This window comes from Lepisosteus oculatus, chromosome 14, assembly GCF_040954835.1.
Source record: "Lepisosteus oculatus isolate fLepOcu1 chromosome 14, fLepOcu1.hap2, whole genome shotgun sequence".
In the NCBI taxonomy this organism is placed as follows: Eukaryota; Metazoa; Chordata; class Actinopteri; order Semionotiformes; family Lepisosteidae; genus Lepisosteus; species Lepisosteus oculatus.
This window is the reverse complement of record NC_090709.1, coordinates 27,850,209-27,855,728: the sequence shown is the minus strand read 5'-3', so window position 1 is coordinate 27,855,728 and position 5,520 is coordinate 27,850,209. Positions and strand designations below refer to the sequence as shown.

Genomic DNA, 5,520 nt, shown 5'->3' with positions numbered 1-5,520 from the left:
CAATATGTAAAATAAAAATAACAGCACCGTTAAATGCTGGGGAGACGGGTAGTTTTTTTAACAATCAGATTCCAATCTCTAATGCTGTGTGTGAGAGCTTACGTAACTTTCCTTTTCTCACATTTTCTTACAACTATTCCAAAGGGGCACTCTGTCAACTCCTAACACTTTTACAAAATCTGCCTGCGTTTCATTTTTGTCGTTTTATTTTTTTTTAAAGTTCAATATTGATCGTAACTAAAGAAAATAATGATCACGAACAAAAAAAAGGGCTGAAGATGCGAGTCGCTCTTGAATCGGAGCTGGGTGACACGGGCTTCTGTTCTGATATGGTTGTACGAGAAGCAGGAGGAATCGCTTCACTCGTATGGAGGATGAACTGAATCAGCAGCGAGACATGTCAATCAGGCAGGAGTTGAACCTACAATCTCCTGATGAAAAAGCGTTATCCATTAAGCTACTGGCCCTGGTCTTATGACTTAACTTCACCATAGAGAACTCAGCGTCACTACTAGTAATACATCACCTCCAGTCCAAAATTTCTAAGCAAAAAAATATAATATATATATAATTATACGTATATATAATATCTTTAAAAATGTCGCGCTAAAATTCCGCTTAATTTTGAATGCAAATAAAAACCATTTTCTTCCAAGAAATCATATTTTTTTCTCATCCTTCATACTATACGTGTCTCTTGTAGTCGTAAAGCATTTTGATTTAAAGCAGAGCCTGATACACGATACCGTCTGGTTTCAGCCTCGCAAACACGTCCGGACCTCCGCTGAACGATCACCAATCAATAACATTCGAACGCTGATCCTGCGCTCCCGTTCATTTGTGAGAGGAGAAGACACTGAAATAGTCGTGTGAAAGTGGATTGTGCACCTGCGCCACATACAAACGCTCATACTAATCCACCACACGCTGGAAGCTCTGGAAGGCAACGTAAATATTGCTCTGCCAGTTGGATGATTAGGTATACACGCTATATTTTAATTTAAATATAAATTGAACCTATCAAAAAATCGATTTTAGATTCTAAATCGATTAATGTTAAAACTAATAAAGCTAATGTTTTTTTTTCAGGACTATATCTACTTTATTTAAAAGAAGTCTATCGCGATTGTAAAAATTAGATAAGGTGTACCAGCACAGGGAATGAGAATGAGCTCATTCCAGCCCCCAGCAGAATCCGTTCTAGTTTGGTCAGTGTCAGTGTTTGGATCGCAATGTGAAAAAAAATCGCTCTCATCGTGTGACTTCAACTAGAGGAAGGGAAGATATCATGTTTAAAAAAATCAGGACTGAAGATAATGGGAACAGAATCCGGGGCCTCACACTTGTCAAATTATAAAATAATAATAATTAAAATATCAGGTTGTTTTATGCAGCAATTTGTGCATAGTACGTTTATTTTTCTTACAATAAAACAACAGCCTACTGTAGGTCATGCATTGACATATGCACGAACATGCGAAATGTCTCACTCCTGATTCAGCTCATGCTCTGTAGGAGTGAAGAGATTCCTCCTGTTTCTTGTACAGCCATATCAGAACAGAAGCCTGTGTCACCCAGCTCTGATTCAAGAGTGCATCTTCAGCTTTTTTTCTGTTATTTTCTTTAGTTATGATCAATATTGAACATTTTCGAAGAAAAAGAAAAATAATCAAACACACAGGCAGGGTTTCGAAAAGTATTAGGAGTTGACAGGGTGCCCCTTCGGAATAGTCATCAGAAAATGTGAGAAAATGAAAGTTACGCGAACTCTCACACACAGCATTAGAGATTGAAATCTGATTATAAGAAAGTTACCTGTCTCCCCGTCGGTAATCAAACCCCAGTTTCCCGTGTGATAGGCAGGGATACACACCACTTTACTAACTAGGAGCGCTTGCTAGCTAGGCATTTACTCTTAAGGCTGCTACTGTTTCGGATTTCGACTTTTATTTTCATTCCTTCCAGAGGAGCACATGAAAACGAGTTTCCAGCTGCGCCATCCACACTCCTGCTCCGCTATTGTCACAGCTCCTCCTTGTGCACGACCAACACCCATGGAGTCGGTTGTTTCATCTTTACTAATTAGGTTTTCAAAGGCTGGAAGTAGGGCACAAGACACGCGAACCCTATAAGCATCCTTATCTGCTTCCAGCTGCGAAATGTCATTTGTGGATGCTGAATAATTTATTTCCAAGGCAGCAGTTTCAAGCAACTTAGCATTTTAAAAGTAGAGCAGTGCGTTTCCATGTTTATGCAGGCACACGATGACGTAAGGAGATTCCCGTACTCGGCAGGACTTGAACCTACACAGGGAGACCCTGATGGACTTCAAGTCTATCGCCTTAACCACAAAAATACAGAAGAACTCTTCAAACCAGATAAAACTGGCGACTTAAGTGTTCCCATCTGTTTCCACTACAGGCTTCCGCTTTACTAACTGATCGGAGAAGCGAAAGCTTATTTTACAGATACAGCCCAATCTCAAGGTTGTGAATTCGAGCTCCACACTGGCGAGAAATTCCATAGGTAATGATAAAATTTACTTGCATGCTAATCAATAGAAATATTAATAAACTATTCCCGATACCAGTTTCACAGTGACTTTGTAGGTGACGTATTCTTATGAGAATAAGGTTTCGTATGCGATCAATAACAGCACCGGAAAGAAAAGACCTTCCACTAAGGGAATTCACTAAGTGAAGCCGAGACGTAATCAGAAAATAGACATTTAATCACTTTGCATGTTCTTTAGTGTTTTTATATATACATACCGATAGACGTTCAAGGCGTTCTAGTCGCTGTACTCTTCCTAGATTATCTAAACGAAATCACAGTACAGTACAGGACTCACAGTGAGGAGCTCACACAACGACTACTCTTGAACACAACAAAAGTAAAGGCACACGGCACATCTGTGGCACATCACGTCCGAGTTTAGTGACAACTACCTCAGAGATTGTAAGATGGGAAATTTTAGATCACTTTTTTAAAAGTTCAAGCAGACCCGAAGAGACATTTCAGAATCCCAGTCAAATCCAGTACGATTGCTGGATCCTACGAATTCGACTGAACTATAGCACAGATCTGCAGTCCACCATTAGAATACTGTGGGTGTGTTGTATAAGCCATACCGCCCAAAATAGTTCTAAAACAGGAGATGCATCCTCGTTTAGCAACGTGGTATAAAGTGAAATGGTCTGGGAAGAGTCCTTCGTTTGAACAGTTCAAAATAGACGTAAAGGGGTATTTACGGACTCTTTCGAAATGTAAGAACAAGCTGTGTGGACCTTATCTTTATTTACCTTGTGTAATCGTTTTCCAAAAAGTGTAATTGTATTATATCATGTGCCCCTGATGATTTTCTTGATACCTTATATGTGCTCTTGTTTGTATTGTATGTAGTTTTGTTGTTCAAAATAAAAAGTAAAAGACACAACTTTCCGGATGCGGCTGCTGTAAAAATAAAATGACATCAAGGGTAATGTACACAGAGGTCTGAAACCTGCTTCGCAGAAGATCTTTATCCAGAGGTGTTAAAGAAGTCGAGATCTCGCCATGAGAGGGGAAGCATCTCAGAAAAAGCAGGTGCAGTCGATTCCATGGTCATAACGCCACTAAGTCGGGTGACAAGAGCAAAACCCAACCGGCTTCCTCCAGGCAAGTAGTGAGACAAAGAGAGAGGGCACAGTGGGTAGCGTGGCTGAGTGGTCTAAGGTGCTGGATTAAGGCTCCAGTCTCTGCGGGGGCGTGGGTTCGAATCCCACCGCTGCCAGGTGCTTCTGTTGAGACCTCCTTTCAGCTGACTTCAGACGAAAGGGGGGGAGCTGCTTTTTGGCAGTCTCTCGAGAAACTAAGCAAAGTGTTTAAAGATACTTTCTCAGCTTGACATCAAGGCACAAACCAAAATCCTTCTTGCGTCCTCTCAACCTAAATGCGTTTTGCCACTTTTTGCGTTATGCAGGGAACGATTATTAAATTATTATTAAAGGTTCAAACAAACCCGAATACCTTTGCAAGAGAAATTTCAGAATCCCAGTCAAACCCAGTACGTTTGCTGGATCCCTCAAATTCAGCTGAACTACAGCACAGATCTGCAGTCCATGGTTAGAATACTGTGGGTGCGTTGCATAAGCCATACTGCCCAAAATAGTTCTATAACAGGAGATGCATTCTCGTTTAGGAATGTGAGATAAAGTGAAATGGTCTGGGAAGAGTCCTTCGTTTGAACAGTTCAAAATAGACGTAAAGGGGTATTTACGGACTCTTTCGAAATGTAAGAACAAGCTGTGCGGACCTTTTCTTTATTTACCTTGTGTAATCTTTTTTCATAAAGTGTAATTGTATTATAGCATGTTCCCCTGCCGATGTTATTGATATTTTATATGTGCTCTTGTTTGTATTGTATGTAGTTTTGTTGTTTTCAGCTGACTTCATATGAAAGGGAATGAATTGCTTTTTCACAGTCTCTCGAGAAACTCAGTTTTAATGCCCTCCATTTTAATGTTGGTTGTGCTTGCGTGCTGCTTCTGTCTGTGAAACTTGAATGTTCTGCTTCTTCACACCGAATCGTTGGCAGGGGTTGAGCTTATATAATAATTATAATAAATAACTTTATTTTATATTGCACCTTTAAAGGTGGCAAGCTATATGAGAGCGCATGTAACAGCACAGGACACCCAGTTAGGAGCTCACACAGCTTTCAGCTCAGTGTGCAGCGCTCTCTTGCCTTCCTGAAGATGACGTTAAATTAGTTAAAATCATGTGATAGTTAACAAAGCTTAATAGTGAAACAGCCAGCACAAATGATTGCGTTTGTGATTATGTCACTTCTCTACTACAGCAGTGTCAATAAAAGAAACTCTGAAACCACTAAAGCACTGCACAACTGAATTCGGGAGAATAATATTAGGGATTCTGAGCGATGTCTGCATACAAGCAATCCAATACAGATGCTGAAGTCTTTAAATATTGACTCTCCCTGTTGTGCTGCCTTTTCCTTGAAGGAAAACTATTCAACTGGAAGAATGTTTATCGCAGGTTTAAAACTTGCTGTTGCTATTTGGAGAAATCCACAAACTCGTGTTTTTCTTGTGTTTTAAAAGACAGCCATACCCACTGACAAAATAACGACACTGCTGCTGAGTTTTTCCGGAGCCGAATCACAGTTGACCTTTGTGAGCCAATTGATGAAGCCGACCCAGTGAATACTATGGCAGAAGGTGGAAGAGCGTTCAACTTTATAACTACCGCAACCACAGGAACAACAGCAAGAAGCAGAATCAATTTCCCATTGAATGGTGCTGTTGTTTGAGGTATGCGTTGTGAACGCATGCAGAGAATCCCACAATTTCTTCTAAACTTGATAAAGTATTCCTGATGGAGCGCTGTGTGCAAAGATTTCATAAACTGTACTCCTGCTGACAATTCGGTGTGAAAAAGCAGAGCATTCGAGTTTCACTGACAAAAGCTGAATGCAAGCCAAAAGCAATATTAAATGGAATTGACAGCACACTATGATTC

General features: G+C 40.3%; 1 non-coding gene across 1 annotated transcript; it reads left to right on the top strand.

Annotated features, from left to right (window-relative positions):
* Positions 1 to 3,690: 3,690 nt before the first annotated feature.
* Positions 3,691 to 3,772, top strand: trnal-aag (transfer RNA leucine (anticodon AAG)). The gene has a single exon. It is a non-coding gene; the product is annotated as a tRNA-Leu (tRNA).
* The last annotated feature ends 1,748 nt before the right edge of the window (positions 3,773 to 5,520 follow it).